The following is an 18250-nucleotide window of genomic DNA, read 5'->3' as shown; positions in this document are numbered from 1 at the left end:
AAGCTACAGAAAATACCTGAATAGCCTTATACTTCACAAGACAGCTGTTCCTAAGAGTACATTCCCAGTTTAATTAGCAATATATATCTATATACATGCATATATATGTATGTGTGTATATATATATAGCAAAGTGAAGCAGTGCTGGTTTTGCAATATTCTCCGTTTAGGCGATGATACATTCGGTATAATTTCCACCCAGGCTCAGTCACAGAGATTAATGTTGTTACTAAGGACACTGGGGAAAAGACCCCATATGATGAACAATTTTACTAACTGAAAATGATTTACATTATAATTTACTTTTTACATTTGAACAAATGAATCAAATTGCCAGTTTGACACTTATTAGCCTAGTATCAGTTTCTTGAGTTTTTAAAATTTTTTAAAAAATTTTAAAAGTTTTTTAAAGATTTTTATTTATCTATTGGACAGAGAGAGAGACAGCAAGAGAGGGAACACAAGCAGGGCAAGTGGGAGAAGGGGACGCAGGCTCCCCACTGAGCAGGGAGAGTGATGCTGGGCTGGATCCCAGGACCATGGGATCATGACCGAAGGCAGATGCTTGAGCCACCCAGGCACCCAGAGTTTGGTTTATTTTACTTATTTATACTATTTTTTTTCATTTTCTTTTATCTTACTCTTTTTTAGTGCTTTTTAATTCATTTTTATTTAAACTCAATGAATTTAACATATAGTATTATTAGTTTCAGAGGTGAAGTTCAGGGATTCATCAGTTGTTTTATTCTATTTTGTTTCATTGTGGTAAGAACCTGTAGCAGGTTTTAAGTGTACAGTAGATAACTGTGAACTGTGAGCAGGATGCTGCACGCCAGGGACCTGGAATTTATTCTTCTGACATAACTGAGACTCTGCCCATTGGAGAGCAACTCCTCTTTCCTCTTCTCAGCCCCTGGCAACCAATTCTACCCTTAGTTTCTATGCGCTTGGCTGTTGTTGATACCTCATATAAGTGGAATCGTGCGGTGTTTGTCTTTTGGTCACTGACTTATTTCACTGAACCCTGCGGGTTCACCCATACTGATACAGACGGCAGGACTTCCTTCGACAGGTATCCAGGTGTCTGCACTCTGCTGGCTTCTGTTAGTGCCTAGAACTAGATCCTCTGGAGCCCCCTTATAGCTGGATTGTTGGGACCGCTGTCTAAGGAATTCCCCTCTAGGACTAAGCACAGGTGTGGGATTTTTCACCTGTTTACTCTTCGCTGAACCAGGAGGAGGCGCTGTGGAGACCAGCTGTGTGCTCAGTGTGACAGCTGCCCTTGCCACTGACCTGCGGGCAGCTGGAGTATGCTGGGGCTCAGTCCTGTTAGCACTCAGACAGATGGGAGAAGCTAGCCTTTTGGGCAACCCCAGAAAAGCTGGGACACTGGGCATGTGGTACAATCTTTCCCTCCTCAAGAAGATGCTGGGGGCTGGGGTTCATCTCCTTCTCACCGTGCGCTGAGATGGGGACCAGAGTGTGAGAACTGTCTGCAAAGGGGGAGGGGGACAATGTGCCACCCCAAAATATGCCACTTTGTATACGATTGTTTGGAGTTTTTTGTTTGTTTTTTTTAAAGATTTAATTAATTAATTGAGTAATTTGTTTATTAATTTATTTGACAGAGAGACAGAGAGAGCACAAGCCAGCAGAATGGCAGGCAGAGGTAGAGGGAGAAGCAGACTCCCCCGCGGAGCAGGCAGCCTGACTTGGGGCTCCATCCCAGGACCCTAAGATCATGACCTGAGCTGAAAGCAGAATTTAACTGACTGAGCCACCCAGGCGCTCCTTATTTTGATGATTTTGAACTAAAGTGGTTAAGTGCAAGAAGAACACTCTGGCTTCTTTTGTCCTTCTGAAAGCAGAAAACAAATTCCCTACGGGAAGGGTACCCTCTTGTACCAGGAGGAAGAGAGACATCCTTATCACCAGAGATAGGGAATTTAGGGCTGAGAAGGCTGTGCAAACAAATCTTGTTCCTTCTTCATTAATTTACTACCCCAAGCCTAAACCCCTTTGTCTTGTCAATTCTCTACAAATTTATTGTCTCCTTGTCTAAAACGCATGAAAGCTGCCTCTTTTGGTTACTTCCTTGAGTCTCATATTTCTATGAACTCTTGTCCGCATGAAATTAAATGTGATTTTTTCCTGTTAATCCGTTATGCTAATTTAATTATTATGCCAGCCAAGGAAACATAGAGGAGAAGAAGGGAAAAGCTTTCCTCCCCTACACTTGCATGCTAGTTCAAACCATCACCTGGCTCTGGACAGTCCCTTGCGGGAATGAGGGTATGGCAGCCCGCACAGCTCTCCAGGCAGGCAAGACAGAAGCTTCTCTTGGGAAAAAGCTAGAAAATCTGCAGCACTAAGTCAGTGCTCCTCTGTGACTCCTCAGGGCTTAGCTGGGCACTGAAGTTCCTTTCTCAGTTCCCTATAGCATGGTCGGTGGTGGTGATGGGTGCTCACACTTGCCCAGGATGCGGGGTGTTTCAACTAGATCCTGGATTTCTCACAAAGAGAACTGGTTTGTGTGTGTTGCTGCTAAACCCCAGTGTGTGGGGGGAAGGGAGGTAAGGAGAATCAGTTGAAGGCTTCCTATTCCAGTGTCCTGCTGAAGTCACTGTCACATAATTTGGACAAAATCAAGAAAATAGTATTTTCTTGAAATAGTTTGAGAAACCTACTGAGGATGTTATATTTATGTAGAGAATATGTACGAAGCACCTTCGTTCTTACTTAATCCCCTGGGAATAAATATACCTGTGTGAGAATTGTGACCATTGCTTAAAAGAAATAGAAAATAAGGAGTGGAAGGAAGTAGAATGGGAAAAGAGAAATCACAAAGGACTGAGGTCTTCACTCATGGAACTGAATCAATTTTGTAAATCCTGATCCACGATCTGTCCCTGCATGATCCTAAATTAATAAATTTATAATCATTATGATTATATATGATTATAAAATTATAATCATAATGGTGGTCTTTAACATTTTAAGTATTTTTTTCTTCTTGAACATTGTGCCTACCACCAGCACCAATCTACAGTCAACCAACTCTACCTCAAAGAGGAAAGAGGAAGAGTTCTGTGAGCTGCTAAAGGCTGTCCTGAACCTCACTTCTAGTCATTAAAAACTCAACACAATCTCTTCTTTGGGTTATTACTTGAATGGCATTTTTAAAGGTATGATTCACTTTGTGTCACTGCTTTTTATTTTCGAGGAAACCCTGATGACTGACAATTAAAAAAATGAGACTTGGTGTTCCGTGTCATGTATTTTTGTAATGATAGGATCAATTGTAAGTACATCATAAATAAATAAATAATCTTTGTATTTTCCAGAGGGGCAGTGAATTCATGCTTCCTCATAATGTCCTCTGAAAGTTACATGACTGAACAGACCCATGGTTCCAAAAGGCGAGGGGGTGGGGGAAATAAGGATGGGGATGAAGGAGTGCGCCCGGCCGGATGAGCCCTGGTTGATTACGGAAGTACTGAATCACTGTATTATACACCTGAAACTGATGTAATACTGTCTTTCAGTTATATGGGAATTAAAATTTAAAAATAAAAGAAAAACAAAAGTAAGACTTACAGACTCTTGGATGCTTTAGCCTGGTTTTCATCCCAGTAGGTTCCAGGCCAGCAGGTGCCTCAATCTCTTCCCTGGTAGAGTGAGGTCATGCCCATCTAGGCAAAAGAGGAAAATCAGATCAGCCACCACGGCTAAGAGAGAACTGCGACACTACCTTCACAGTGGCCCGTGGGGTACCCAGGGAGAGAACCCACTGCATGAGACTTAGTCCATTATTTATGTGGGTTTTGTAGGTCCATCTCAGGTCTGCCATTTGAACTAGTTTCACATTTTGACACTGAACATTTAAAGGCAGCTGCTAATCCCCCTTTAAGGCATTCATTTCTTAAAACAAACATTTCTAGTTCATTTTACCATCGGATCATACATCATCATCACCTCGGTGTGTCCAGACCACAATTTCATTGGTGGTTCTCTAAGTGTTGATTTTGGCACCTAGATGCAACAACAGTTACTGAACTCTAAGTTTGGTGGCATTTAGGTCAAGTGGTTGACTTACACCGGCAGTGAGCTAAAAACCCAGAGGTGTCTTACTTAAACTCCCTGCCATGAAGCCAGATTTACCCTTTACTGCCTGCTTCTACTCATGCCCAGTTGGACAGGATGATGTGCAAACCATCTGAAACCAGCAGTGTGCCTCCTTAAAAGTGTTACCCAAACAGAAGAAGGGTTTAATGAATCAGATTTTAAAGGACTTACAACCAAGTGAAAGGAACAAAAGAAACCATTAGTCTACGCATGGGAGAGAAGTACAGTTCTTCTGTAAAGAAGTCATGTATATTTTCATGAGTTCCAGGAAGCCATTCTACCTCTCTCATATCCCAAATAAACCGATCTTCATCAATGTAATTCTAAACATGAAAACTATTAGAAGGTTTTTATATGATAAGATACAACGCAAAAGGTATTCTATCTTTTAAAATTAATGTTTGCAATGAATTGACTTTTGGGAATCCATGAAAGTATTTAATTTCTTAGACCAAATAACATGTATGCAAGCTAGGAATTCAAGGTAGAAATTTTATTACAAGTTTCTATTGTCATGTTTAAAATAAAAATTGCATAGATTTTGCTTATCTCACATATGTAAATAAATATAACACTAAATATTAATAATATAAACAGTATAATAATTATATAAAAATAATATATGAAGTATAATAATACAAAGATATTAAATATTTAGATATAATTTATTTTTATTTTCTTTTTAATTTTTAAGAAGTTTTATTTATTTATTTGACAGAGAGAGAGTGCACAAGCAGACTGAGTAGCAGGCAAAGGGAGAGGGAGAATCAGGTTCCCCACTGAGCTAGAAGCCTGACTCAGCATTCAATCCCAGGACCCTGGGATCATGACCTGAGCTGAAGGCAGACACCTAACCATACAAGCCACTCAGATGCCAAAAAATATTCAGATAAAATTTAAATCAGAGAGCATTACTAATGAAATGGCATTGGATATGATTTTTCTTCATTTCAGTTTAATATTAATAAAAACTCTGCCAGAAATTTTATATGCAAACAAACCTCCAAATCATACACATTAATTTACTTATTGCTTGAAAACCCTTCAGCATAAATAATCTAAGGTTTCTGCTGATGAACTCTTGATGACTATAAAGATGGTTCTAATTGGATAATAAAAGAGAGATACAATGGTACCAAGTAGCATAACTGAAAAGTAGAGGTTTTCTCTTCTTTAAAAGTGCAGTTCAAAAAGGAACCTCCAAAGCCTTGCATTTCTCGGCTTTATAAAATAATTATCCTTGAAAATCAACAACTGTAAACTTTCTCATAAGCTTCTTCTTATAAACAAAGTTTTGATTTCATGGTTTAAAAATAGTGCATTCTTCATTATGGCTAATTTGAAGGACATGGGATGGGGGGAAAAGGAAGGAAGGAAGGAGGGAAAGAAGAGGGAGGGAAGAGAAGGTGGGAGGGAGGAAGGAAGGAAGGAAGGAAGGAAAAGAGAGAGAGAGAGAAAGAACCAGGAAGAACGAAAGGAGAAACAAAGAGGGGGCAGAAGGTAGGAAGGAAGGAAGGGAGGGGAAAGAAAGAGAAAGAGAGAGAGGAAGGAAGGAAGGAAGGAAGGAAGGAAGGAAGGAAGGAAGGAAAAGAGAGAGAGAGAGAAAGAACCAGAAAGGAAGGAAGGAGATGCAAAGGGGAGGAGGAAGGTAGGAAGGAAGGAAGGAAAAGAGAGAGAGAGAGAGAGAGAGAAAGGAGGGAAGGAAGGGGGAGGAAAGGAAAGGAGGAAAGAAGGAAGGAAAGAAGGAAGGAAGGAAAAAGAAAACAAGTTCCCATAATTCCCATCCAACAATTCTTAGTAGCATTTGGGTGTTCCTGATTCCATGGATGCGTTGTCCACCAGTACATAGTGGCACTTGTGCGGACATGCAGGCGAGTATGGGAACTTGGCAGCGTTTCTCCTCACCCGCTGCTCAGTGCCTGGGGACCAGGGAGGGTGCTCTGCCTTAGGGAAGATCAGTGCCGCTGCCATAACGGTAACATATTCTAGCTGAAAACAAGAAAAGTAAAATTGCTCCAGAAAAAGGTGCTAACTTGGAAAAAAGTTAGAAAGGCGATATACAGATAAGAGAAGATTTTATGTCCTGGGACCGGCTGTCACTTTTAAAGGAGGAAGTAGTATCTTATTAGGGCATCCTGACCATTTCTTAATTAGAAAATCATGCTCTGGAGTTCGTGAGCTTCTGACTAGTTAACCTTTGTTAAATCCTCAGGGCACCATGTACTTGAAGATAATGTTTTGTTTTGTTTACATACGAAAGGCAGATATATCTGAAATAAATATCTGTACTTGCGGATGCCAAACCTAGTTATACAGTGTATGTAAGTGATTTGCAGAGACCTGCTGGAACAAATAAGAAAGTTGAGTAAGGTCACAAGGGTGAAATAAATGAGTATTCGACCCATAAACAATCAGAAAACAAGATATAATTTCATTTATATTAGCATCACACAATGTTACACATTTTAGACTAAATGTAACGGACTAAGTACAAGACCTCTCCCGAAATCAACAGAATATTTTTACACAGAGATGATAGGCGGGTCGGCAAGCCTCAGTACAGATTGGTTGTCACTTGTCTACAAATTAATAGGCAGATTCAAGGCAATCACAGTGAAAAACAGCAACAGGTTTGTACAGAAATTGGCAAGTTTATTCCTAAATTTATACAGAAATTCAAATGACCTAAAATAGTGAAAGCAATTAAAAAAAAGAAAAAAACAAATGTAGAGAATTTAAATATCCTGATTTGAAGACTTGTGAAGATTCCAGAAATCAGAAAGTGGTGCCCCGACTTACAGAAAGATGCAGATCAATGAAACAGATTACTGATTGAATAAATAAATTCACAGCATAGGGTAATTTTCATCAAGGAAAGAAAAGTCTTTTCAAAAAAATGGTGGGAGTTCAAATCAAGGCAAAATTGTTCCTAGACTAAAATATAAATGGTAGCTCTATTTTCAACTTTCTGAGGAACCTCCATATGGTTTTCCAGAGCGGCTGCTCCAGCTTGCACTCCAGCCGACAGTGGAGGAGGACTCCCCTTTCTCCCCATCCTCTCCGACATCTGTCCTTTCCTGACTGGCTCACTGTAGCCCTTCTTACTGGTGTGAGGTGGTCATCTCATTGTGGTTTTGATTTGTATTTCCCTGATCCTGAGTGATGTGTAGTATTTTTCTTTTCATACGTCTGTTGGCCATCTGGATGTCATATTGGGCAAAATGTTTGTTCCTGTCTTCTGCCCATTTTTTGATTGGATTATTTGTTCTTTGGGTGTTGAGTTTGACATGTTCTTTATAAATTTTGGATACGAGCCCTTTATCTGATTTTTCATTTGCACATACCTTCTCCCATTCTGTCCCAGCGGTTTCCTTTGTTGTGCAAAAGCTTTTTTATCTGGATGAAGTCCCAGTGGTTCAGGTTTGCCTTTCCTTCCCTGCCTTTGGAGACGTGTCTAGAAAGAAGTTGCTGCAGTCGAGGTCACCGAGGTTGCTGCCTGTGTTCTGCTCCAGGATTTGGATGGATTCCTGTCTCCCATTTAGGGCTTTCATCCATTTTGAGTCATTTTTGTGTCTGCTGAAAGGAAATGGTCCAGTTTCATTCTTCTGCATGTGGCTGTCCAATTTTTCCAATACCATTTGTCAGAGAGACTATCTTTCTTTCCATTGGATAATCTTTCCTGCTTTGTTGAAGATTAGTTGACCTATTAATTATTATTATAATTATTATTTAATATTTTATTTATGTATTAGAGAGAGAGAACATGAGTGGTGGGAAGGAGAAGCAGACTTCCCGCTGAGCAGGGAGCCCAACTCGGGACTCAGTCCCAGGACCCTGGGATCATGACCTGAGTAGGAGGCTGATGCTTAACAGACCGGGCCACCCAGGTGCCCCACTGTTACATTTTTTGAATAGTTTCTCTATCCACAAAGGGTGTCCAATGGACTGAGAACCACAAAGGAAGGATGGGTTTTTGTCCACGGATATTTCTGAATCGTACTCATGAGACCGGCAGCGCTCACACTGGCTGAGAAGAGTCCAGGCAGCGTGCCCCTGGTGAAATTTTCAGCTCCACTCTGGTGCCCAGAACCAGCCCAGTGTGGGCCGGGAGGTGCCTGGGAGAGCCTATCCTTCACCTGACGGATATCCCTGGCCCAGAGTCCCGTGGACAAATTTTCCAAGGCTCTGTCTGTGGCTGAGGTTGTATCTTTACGGCTGGTGCAGGCTGGCGAGCTCATCAAGACACATGAGCAGTTAATGGATGAATATACAGATGATTCTGGCTTTGTTATCTTGTGAAATCCATGTCAGTTTGCATTTAGCATTATAAACTATACTTCTTTGGCTGGTTTTAAAATTTTGTATCTATTACCTGAAAATTGCTTTCTTTTTTTCAAACACTTAAGACTTTTAGGAGAATATAACTATGTTATGGTGTATCTTGATTTTAAACAGTAATCTTCCATTAAAAATATTTGAAAATGATAGAATAGTAATTAGTGATGCCTGCACTGTGCCTAAATTTCATCTAATTCCTCTCCAAAACTAAAACAATGTCTTTGCTCTTAAGAGTGGAATGAGGCTTCAGATGTCATCAAAGAAACATACATGTTGTTTTTAAATTTTTAGGTTAATTTTACTATGGCAGGTTACTCCTTTCTGTTAAAGAGAGTATCTGAAGTTTTGGGTACTTATTTTTTCCCCAACATATAAGGCCAGTATACAACAAACAAACAAACAAACACCACACACAAACACACACACACACACACACTAAAATAAAATCCCCAGATCTTGGAACTGATAGAGATCTTGGAGAAAGTACCAGTGACCCAACACTCTGCACACAGACCCAGGCTGAGTTCTTCACAAGGGATTGAGTTCCCTGAGCTATGAATTCCATCCACGTTCACACAGAATATAGAGGAGACAGAACAGGAGGAGGAGGCAGGCTTTGAGGATGAACAGACAATCCAATGGTAAATAGAGAATCCATTCTCTCTCAGTTGTGTGTGCGTGATATGAATGCCAATGATCGTTCTCCCGAGTTACAGAATATTCACTTGTCTGGAAAGGAGAGTCTGAGATAACTCGAGGAATACTGGAGCTATTATAGTCTTGATGCCAAAATAAAATAGCAAAGAGAAAAGAACACGATAGGTTCAAGGCCTTTGGGAAATGATTGTGTTGATCAGATTTCATCTTCTCACAGCCTGGCACCTGTCTTTTCCTTCTAACGAATTCATCAGCTGAGAGAAGCTGTCTTGCAGGACATGCAAGTCATCCAGCAAGTAAGGATGAGGATCTAGCGTTTTCCACATGCAACTGTTTCAGACTCAAAGTAGCTTTTGGTCTCTTGTACTGAGTGAGCAGATGGCTTGTCTTGATGATGTGCAAAAGTAAAAAGGATACAGTGGGTGCTGAAGAGCTGAGCTGCAGTCCTTTTCTAGCATTTCCAGATCCCTTGAGATCCTTGGGAGTATTTCCAGATATTATCAGCCTCTTCAAGCTCTTTTACGTTCAAGATGGCATGTTTTTAAGTAATCTCTATGCCCAATGTGGGGCTTGAACTCATGACCCCCAGATCAAGAGGCGCATGCTATACCCACTGAGCCAGCCAGGCACCCCTCAAGATGGCATTCTAGAATAACAGTGCTTTTAAATACTAAAATCTGTTTTGTCAACCCCACATTGTCCTTCATGCCTCTGTGCATTTATTTTTCATCACACAATTTTCCAAGTTGAGATCAAATTCTCAGGGCTTTCACTGAAGACCTTTGACAACAGAAGGGCCTTGCCAGAGTTTGTGGGGCCCACACAAAGCAGATCATAGTCTGGTCATGCAGGTGGTGGTCCCTTGCTCAAAGTGCTCTAAAACACTGATAATCCGTGTACAGAAACACTCAGTTATCTGGAGATCAGACACCTGGCAGTCTAAAGCATTGGGAGCAGCTCACAGTAAGGAAAAGGAGCATCTCTGGCTCCCAGTGAGTCAATCGTTTTTATCATAAAATTTTTATTATTTAATACTTTGTTAATGTATTACTTTATTATGTTTTAATGTAGTTTATCACTTATGTTATCATAATTCTTATAAATATGTATAATTACATACATACTATAAGCATGATATATCGATTATATAATTTCATACATATTAATGTTTATACATTGAATGATATGTAGGTGATTATAATTATTATTGATCATTATTGTAATTATTATGTATAGTACTAATCATAGTTGTTATGGAATATAGTTTCTCTATCCATAGAAGGTGTTCAGTTGTCTGAAGACAGCTTAGGAGAGGGATTCCAGTCTACAGAACATTCTAAATCTGCCAAGAAACCAGGCAGGGCTGGACCCACAAGCTCTGCAGAGGCCCTCCTGGAAAGCCAAGCCACAACTCTGCAGCGATCGGCCCCAGATAGCTTTTCTTGTTCTTGCTCCCAACTTAGCACACACACCCCTGGACTTGAGACCACGAGGGAAACAGATATGCTCCTCGAATATGGTCTATGACATAGAACAGTCCTGTTCTGTCAGCTCCCGTCCTGCTCCCCCACCCCAACAACCTGTCATCGGACCTTCCCCTTTCACCACCCAGAAGCTTTCCTGCTCCTCTGCCTGCCTTTGACTTGATTCTCTGCCAAATGCAGGGGATGGAGATGCCCCCCGACTCACTGTCCTGCTGTCAGTAAGTAGTTCCCATTCTGTCGTGGGTGATGTTTCTTTACCTCAGGATTCTCTCTCCCTCTCCCTTACCCTCTGTACCTTCCTCTATTCAAGAGCTCACACACGCAGTCTCTCTCAAATAAATAAATCCAGGACCCCTGGGTGGCTCAGTCAGGTAAGCATGTGCCTTCGGCTCAGGTCATGATCGTGGGGTCCCGGGATCAGACAGAGTTCCACATCGGGTCCCCTGCTCAGCAGGAGAGTCTGCTTCTCCCTCTCCCTCTGCCTGCTGCTCCCGCTGCATATGCTCTCTCTCCCTCTCTTAAATAAATACATAAATAAAATCTTTAAGAAAAATAAAAATTCACATGAAACTTCCAAGTTGTATTGTGGTTCTAAATCAGGACCCTAGGTCAGAAAGTAGCCAACTGAAAACAGTCCTTGGCACTTATTGTGACTTAGGAGAGAACAGTTCTCCCTGTGGAGGCCAACCCAGACAGAGCCATGCATGCCTCCTGGAGCCCCTGCTTCAAACAGCCATGAAAACAGAGTAGTGGGCCCTGCAAGCAGCCCGTCAGAGAATCAACCGAGTGCCCTCGGGAAGATGCAGCGCAGGTATAGACACGACACAACAGGTGGACAACTATCTGCAAAACAGCAAGATGTCACAGCTGCATTAGAATTGTATTATCCCAAAGAACTGTTTAGAAGCCAGTGTTATCCAATAATACAGCCTGTAAGTGCGCAAATGCGGAGACCGTGAATGTGGCTAAGAATCCGGAGTCTGTTAGTGGTTCCGATGAAAGAAAGACATTTGTGGATTCAGGAACTTCTGCCCTCCAGCAAAAAAAAGGGAAAAGTTTGATTTGTCATGGCATTATGAGGAGGCTGTGTCTGAAAAATCCTAACAACAACAACAATAATGCTGCCTCCTTCTGCAAGGGTCTGGTAAGTGTGGGATGGAGCACTGTCTTTCCGTGAAGGAGACAGGAAGCAAGTGTGAGAAAAGGTACATGGGTCTCACCCAGGCATCGTGGCAAAGCTATCTCTTGAGGTGCCATCCACTTCATGTTGGGAAATCTGAACTTCTAGGTCACCGCATGGTGTGCAGGTCCCACAGAATCTGGAGATTTCCTCAAATGTGCCACGTGACTCCAAGAGCCTCTTCCCTGGAGTTTGGCAGCACAGGGTTGGTTAGCAAGACCTGATATGGGCCTTTCCAAAGAGCTTGAAGAGATTTTTTTCTGGAGCTCTTTTCCAGTAGACAAGATCTCCAGGTTGCAAGATGGGATGCTTAAGGTCATCCCCTTAAATGCACTGGGAAACCACTCCTCTCCCAAAACATGGTTATTTTTAACATGAACACTTAAGCCTTTAAATATTGATTTCCATTCATTTTATTTACAAATTCCCTTTATTAATTTTCATAGCCTGAAATCCACATTGCCTGTGTGGACTGAGAAATCTAAGCCAAAATGTGAGTTTACTACATCTACTCCCATTGGAGGTACCGAGAGGAATACGTATACTCTACAGGAATATGCTTTAAAGCCAGGCATTAATATATTCCTATTGAAAAACTTTTGAGGAAATAATCAGAACCCATACAACAGTGCAGAATGTGAACCAAAGAAAAAAGTGGGGGAGGAGGAGGGGACTGGGGGCAGGGAGGGGAGGGACAACAGTGCAGAATGTGAACCAAAGAAGAAGGTGGGGGAGGAGGAGGGGACTGGGGGCAGGGAGTGGAGGGGAGGGGAGGGGTGGGAGAAGGAGAAGAAAAGCTTGCAAAGACCACATACTGCAAATTACAGGCTCTGTATATTTTCAAAAGAATGTATTGACATCAAGATGAAAGATTACCAAAAATGTCCAGACATTTGAAAGGAACCCAGGCGAAACTTCCAGAATTGACTAATGAAATAACTAAAATTACAAACTCAGCTAGAGGGCTAAGCAGATACAGAGGAATTAATTAACTAGGAGCCAGATTTGAAGGTACTCTCAACAATGCCACAAGGATTAGAACATGGAAAATGTGGAGAAAACTCTCCATGAAATTTCAAAGCGCTTAAAAGGTCCTCAAATGCACTTGCACGGCCTCCTAGATGGGAATCTCTCTTTTCTTCCTCTGTGACCTCATTTGGTATCATTTCCCCGTGACCCAGAAGCTTCATTCACTCTTGTGGAATATGCTGTGATGGTTCATTTTTTGTGTTGGCTTCGCTGGGCCACAAGGTACCCAATTGGATGAAACTTTGCTCTGGTCCTATGAGAGTGTTTCTGGATGAGACTAACACTTGAATCGGTTACTCAGTAAAACAGATTGCCACCCCAATGCTGCTGGGCCTCATCCAACTGGTTGAGCCAGAACAAAAAGGCTGAGTAAGGGAGACGCCCCTCTTTCTAACCCTCTGACTTTGAGCTGGGACATTGGTCTTCTCCTGCCTGGGCCATAACCGTGTGAGCCAGTTTCTAATAAATCCCTCTCTAGAGAGAGATTACATGGAGATGTAGGTATAAACAGTCAGTTGTTTCTCTGGAGAATGCCAACTAATACACATTCAATTCCTCCTCCTGACTTAGTTCCATTGATTTAACTCCTTCCTTTCTTTAGGAAATGAGGATCCCAGTTAGATGCCCTTTCTGACCTAAACAAATTTAGACCACACAGATCCGCAGGTCCCGCCCCAGTGAATGGAAACACCACTCTGTTGTCCAGATCGTGGATCTACATTGTCACAGCTCTGTCCTAGGGAGGCTTTGGGTAGTTTGCTATGTTCCCCCAGGGCCACGAGAAGCCCTTATTATTGCCAAGTGGGCTGCTAAGAGGCACATCCTGGGAGAAATAGAGCAGAACAACAAGTGGATGAACAAAAGAGCAGACCACTTGCAAATGAAAAATGAAATGAAATGAAAAACTGAAAGAAAAATGAAATGAAAAAATGCTTTTCAACCAATTCTCATTTAAATTAGGAAATCTGGGTTGCAATTCACATAAAATCAACAATTTAATATGGCAGATGGGTGTTTTGAAATTTTTCTTAGGAAGACAGGAGACCTGCACCAGGGAGTGTTAAAATCCCTTTTAACTGATGATTAAACAAAAAATTCAAATGATTTATTTGACCAAGAAACAGTGGATCTCAATCTAAACAAATCTCAAGGGAAAAAAAAAAAGGACTGATAGAATGAGAGTGCAGATTTAGACATTAACTAAAATTGAGTAGAGAATATATGATGGATACAGAAATATCACTGAAACCCAGCGACTTGCCACATTCCTCATGTCTAAATATCCAGTCAAGTACTTCTACTTATGCTCAAGTCCCAGGCCATGCTGTGCTATGTGATACATCCCAGACCCATATTACCAGTCATCATGGCGGTAATTTCACTGTGGATATTAAACAGCTTCAAGATACTATTCAGGGCATTCCTCAGTATTCTTACAATCAGTTCCAAGAGTGAGTTCCATGTAAAGGATTAATGATATTCTGTCTGAGGTAAACTCCTTTGCTTGGATCAAAACACTGGTCTTGGCATTATAGGTGGAATGATGACACTTTTTATTGCTATAATCATTTTATGCTTAGTCCTCAGATGCTCACGGAAATCTTTCTGATGACTAACGGTACGACAACTTGCAAACGGATTTTGCTGCTTCTGCATTAACAAAAAGGAGGAAATGTAACCGTCCCTCAGAATGATAGACTGCTTAAAATATCACCAAGTGGTGATATTTTAATAAATAATATTTTAATAATAACAATTAAATTTATTAAAATAATAATATTTTAATAAATAAATGAGAAATGGTACTGGTCACGCAGCATGCTTGAGGATGACCTTGAGAAAACCTGTACTAGCAGCAGGCCTCCGGTGGAGAGGAGGATACACGTCCTTGGAGCCCAGCAGCTGGGGATGCCCTGGTCGCTCAGGGTGGAACATTGCCTGTTTCCCTTTTCCATTATCTCCCCGGCCTCATTAAAGCCTTCTGTTAGAATAATCCCTTTCTGTGCTCTTGCTCAACTATAAATTCCATGCTGCTGGGCCAGGCACACCCTACTCTGTTGACCTACAAGACTATGATCAACATAGGACTCCCATTCCTTCTGGTTGGCCTACAAGACCCATGACTAATGTATAACCTCCTCCTTTGTTGGTTGTTATCTTGTATCTAATAAATACGGGACTGAGGAGTTTTTTGGGGTGACAGTCCTTTCAGCTGTTGTCCTGCTCCCTCTTCAGGTGACTTGTTTGCACCTCATTCTTCTCCTGAGTGCCATCAGGAAGCAGCTCCCCAAATCCCGGCAGAGGGAAGAGACGCACTGAGGGAGGCCTGGTGCTTGTGTGAAGTGGGATGTCACTCAGCGCTCAGGGAGCTGTCACACCCTCATGGCAAAGCTGTCCTCCTTTGCCCTGAGCCTCAATCTTCGATGCCAGACCCATACTCTAGGCCAGGAGTGTCTTTACATTGCCCTAGGGCTGTGAAGCAAAAAGATTCCATGGGGTCCCCAGTGGGAGAGAAGTGGCGCTTCCAATAGGGAAGGGTGAGTCTCCCCCACTTGCCCTCCCCAGGCCAGTGTTCTCCCAGGCCCATCCCCGAAACTGAAAACCTACTCCCACTCTTCAAGGGTCCGTCCTTCTAGCCCTACCCGCTCTGCTGGGCCACGGGAACCTGGAAACGATGGCGTCTGGCTTCCCATGCCAGCACCCACTCGACTCCCAACTTTTGCACACTTGACCCACAGAAGAGACTCAGGAGAGCTATGCAGAGAAACTAGAACAAGGCTTTAATGAATGAATGAACACTACCTAAAAGTTCTGGGAAGAACATGGGGAGAAGGGAGGGGAAACCTGTGGCAGCAGCAACAGTCCCAGGAGCTGTGCGGGTCTTGAGGCCAAAGGGACACGGATCTCCGTGTACTGTCCCAAGGCCGGTGGCTCCTGGGATCACACATGAGGCCTCAAGCCCTCATGTTCTTTCAAAATGGTGGGTCAGGGATTGGGAAGTTTCCCCAATGCTGGCTGGCTGGCTGGGAGCCTGGTTTTGCTCCAGGACCCGCTGGATTTGTCTCCCGTGCCACCCTATTCTTTACCGGTGTCACCTGGAAGGAAGCAACACCGGCTACTTCTCCAGGAAGCTACGGGCTCAGCCGAGCCTCCGCCTCTTGGGCCCCAAAGGAGTGGGCTGTGATGTGGAGGAAGATGGTTTGTTGCATGGTGCAGCTCGTTTGCGTCTCAAGCGCTGGGCAGGGGATGAGCTTGTCTTGGTGGCAAGGCTGCTCTGGGCCGTGCTGACCAGCGAGGTGGGTCCACTAGGAAGAGAGACCGGGACGCCCCCGCTCCCACAGGCGGCCTTGCTGGCAGTGCTGTGGCCATCTGAGCTGGATGTCTGCTTGGTCAGGTGCCTGGGGATGTGACTGGAGGGAGGGGCACTCGGGGCTCCCGACACAGGGTGGTTCATCGTGCTGGCTCCCGCGGTCCCTGACAGGGTGTTCAGGCCCAGGCTTGCCCTGGAGCTCTGCGGGCCACTTGGGGCGCTGCTCATTCCTGCTGTGATGCTGAGAGCCCCAAAGCTGGAGCACAGATCCGCAATATCAGCACCTCTCCCCAAACCTGGGGGTGCTGCCGAAAGCCCCACCCTGATGGGTACCGCCATTCTGCTGCCAGCTGTGGGGCGGGGCTGCTGGTTGTTGGGCCCAGCATGGGACACAACGCGGGGCACCTGGGGGGCAGCTGCCAAGCCAGGGGCAGCGGCCGCTCCAGGGGCGAGTACAGCAGGGGTGGTAGTTGAAACTGGCTGGGCACAGGCACGGGTGCCCTGGGAGGCAGATGCAGGTAAGGGAACCACATAACCCACCTGGGTGCCGCTGCCCAAGGATAGCTGGGCTAGAGCTGTGCTCAGGGCCTGGACTGGGTCTGGAACCTGAGCTGACGGCCGTCCATGCTGGGGAGAGCTGTGAAGGGTGCTGGCTCCGGGCCACTGCCCACCCACAGCCCCGAATGCGGTCTGGGCAGTGGATCCCGGGTTGCCACTACCCCCGGGCAGTGCAGGCAGCCCTATGGGGACTGTGACTGAGGCCATGCTGTCCCTGGATGGCATCAAGGGGGCCTGGGTAGATGCACAGTTGCTCCCACTGCAGCCAGGGTGAGACCGCAAGAGGACAGGCTGCGAAGGTGGGGAGCTGTCCACGGGGGTGACCTGGGTGTCAGAGGCTGGCAGGGGAGCAGCCACTGCAGCAGACAGGGACAAGGCACTGGATGTCCAAGTTGGGCCAGAGCTGCAGGTGGCCTCTGTGTCCCCTCGAAGAGCATCTTGGATGCGCTGGAGAGCAGCTCTCTTTTCCCGGTCCAGGTCCTCAGCAGTCACTTGAAACCCCAGCTCAGGGGGTGACGGCAGCCTCAGAGGCTCCCCTCGCCTGTGTGGCAGCAGACAAACCTTGCGTTTTCGGGCTCTGGAACAGTCAGCTGGTGATGAGCTGTTCATCTGCGTTGCCTTCTGCCTGGTGGTGGTATCGGCATCCTTTTCCAGCTGGTTCTTCTTCTGGCAAAGTGCAGGCACTCCGGCAGGACACACGGGGCCCTCTTGGCTGACTTTTCTGGGGGACCTCGGGGGCTGCGAGGCCTGACTTGTGGCCAGACCCCTCCTCCTCTGCCCCAGGTGGAAGCCCCTGGTGGAACTGTAGGAACTCGTGATGGCATTTCGAGTGGGGCAGGAGCTCCTATGGGAGCTGGGGGACTTCTTTTTGCATGGGTCTTCTGAGCTCTCTTCCCGGGGGAGGGCTCTCAGCAGAGGCCCAGGCCTGGGCACAAAGGAAGAGAGGCCTCCGTGGACCCCTAGGGGCCTAAATGCCCCCTGTGGGGCCCCAGTTACTTCAGGGTCCCTTCTGTGAGTCTCTCGGTGGACCATCCCTTTGCCGCTGTCTTTGGGGTCTCTACACACGCTCTCCCCTGTGGAGACATTGTGGACATTCCTGGGTGCTGAGGGCAACAGCCCGGTGACGACCTGCTTCTGCACCACACAGGGGGTGACCGTGTCCACGATGGACTTGCAGCAGCGGCGGCAGGACACCTGTGATCCAGCAGCTGACAGCCTCGCCATCAGCCGGCAGCCCCACCTGCAGAAGGAGGCGGGGAGCCCCAGAAGAAAGCGCAGGATCTCCAGGATCATGGAGTACTTTATGCAAGCTGCAAGCACTGAGCATAGTTGCCAACTCGCGGGGTACTTGGAGGACCGCCTGCAAGTGGACGCCGGGGCGTGGACCGCCGGGCGAGCCCTGGGCGCCAAGAGTAGTCTGCGGCCACAGTGAGCGGGATTGGGGTGGACCAGCCCTCCTGGCAGGTGCAGACCCCGCAGAGACCGGGGCTGTGGAGAGGGGCACGGCCTGCTCAAGGAGGTGCCCATAGAGCAGTCAGGTAAGGCCAGATGCTGAGGATACCAAACTAG

At 45.0% G+C, this 18250-nt stretch overlaps 1 pseudogene; it reads right to left on the bottom strand.

The window, feature by feature from the left end:
- Positions 1-5919: 5919 nt before the first annotated feature.
- LOC123929996 lies at positions 5920-14748 on the bottom strand (annotated as a pseudogene).
- Between the last annotated feature and the right edge of the window lie 3502 nt (positions 14749-18250).

Source organism: Meles meles, chromosome 18 (assembly GCF_922984935.1).
Source record: "Meles meles chromosome 18, mMelMel3.1 paternal haplotype, whole genome shotgun sequence".
In the NCBI taxonomy this organism is placed as follows: domain Eukaryota; kingdom Metazoa; phylum Chordata; class Mammalia; order Carnivora; family Mustelidae; genus Meles; species Meles meles.
Note: the sequence above shows the minus strand (reverse complement) of the source record. Positions and strands in the feature narration are given on the sequence as shown.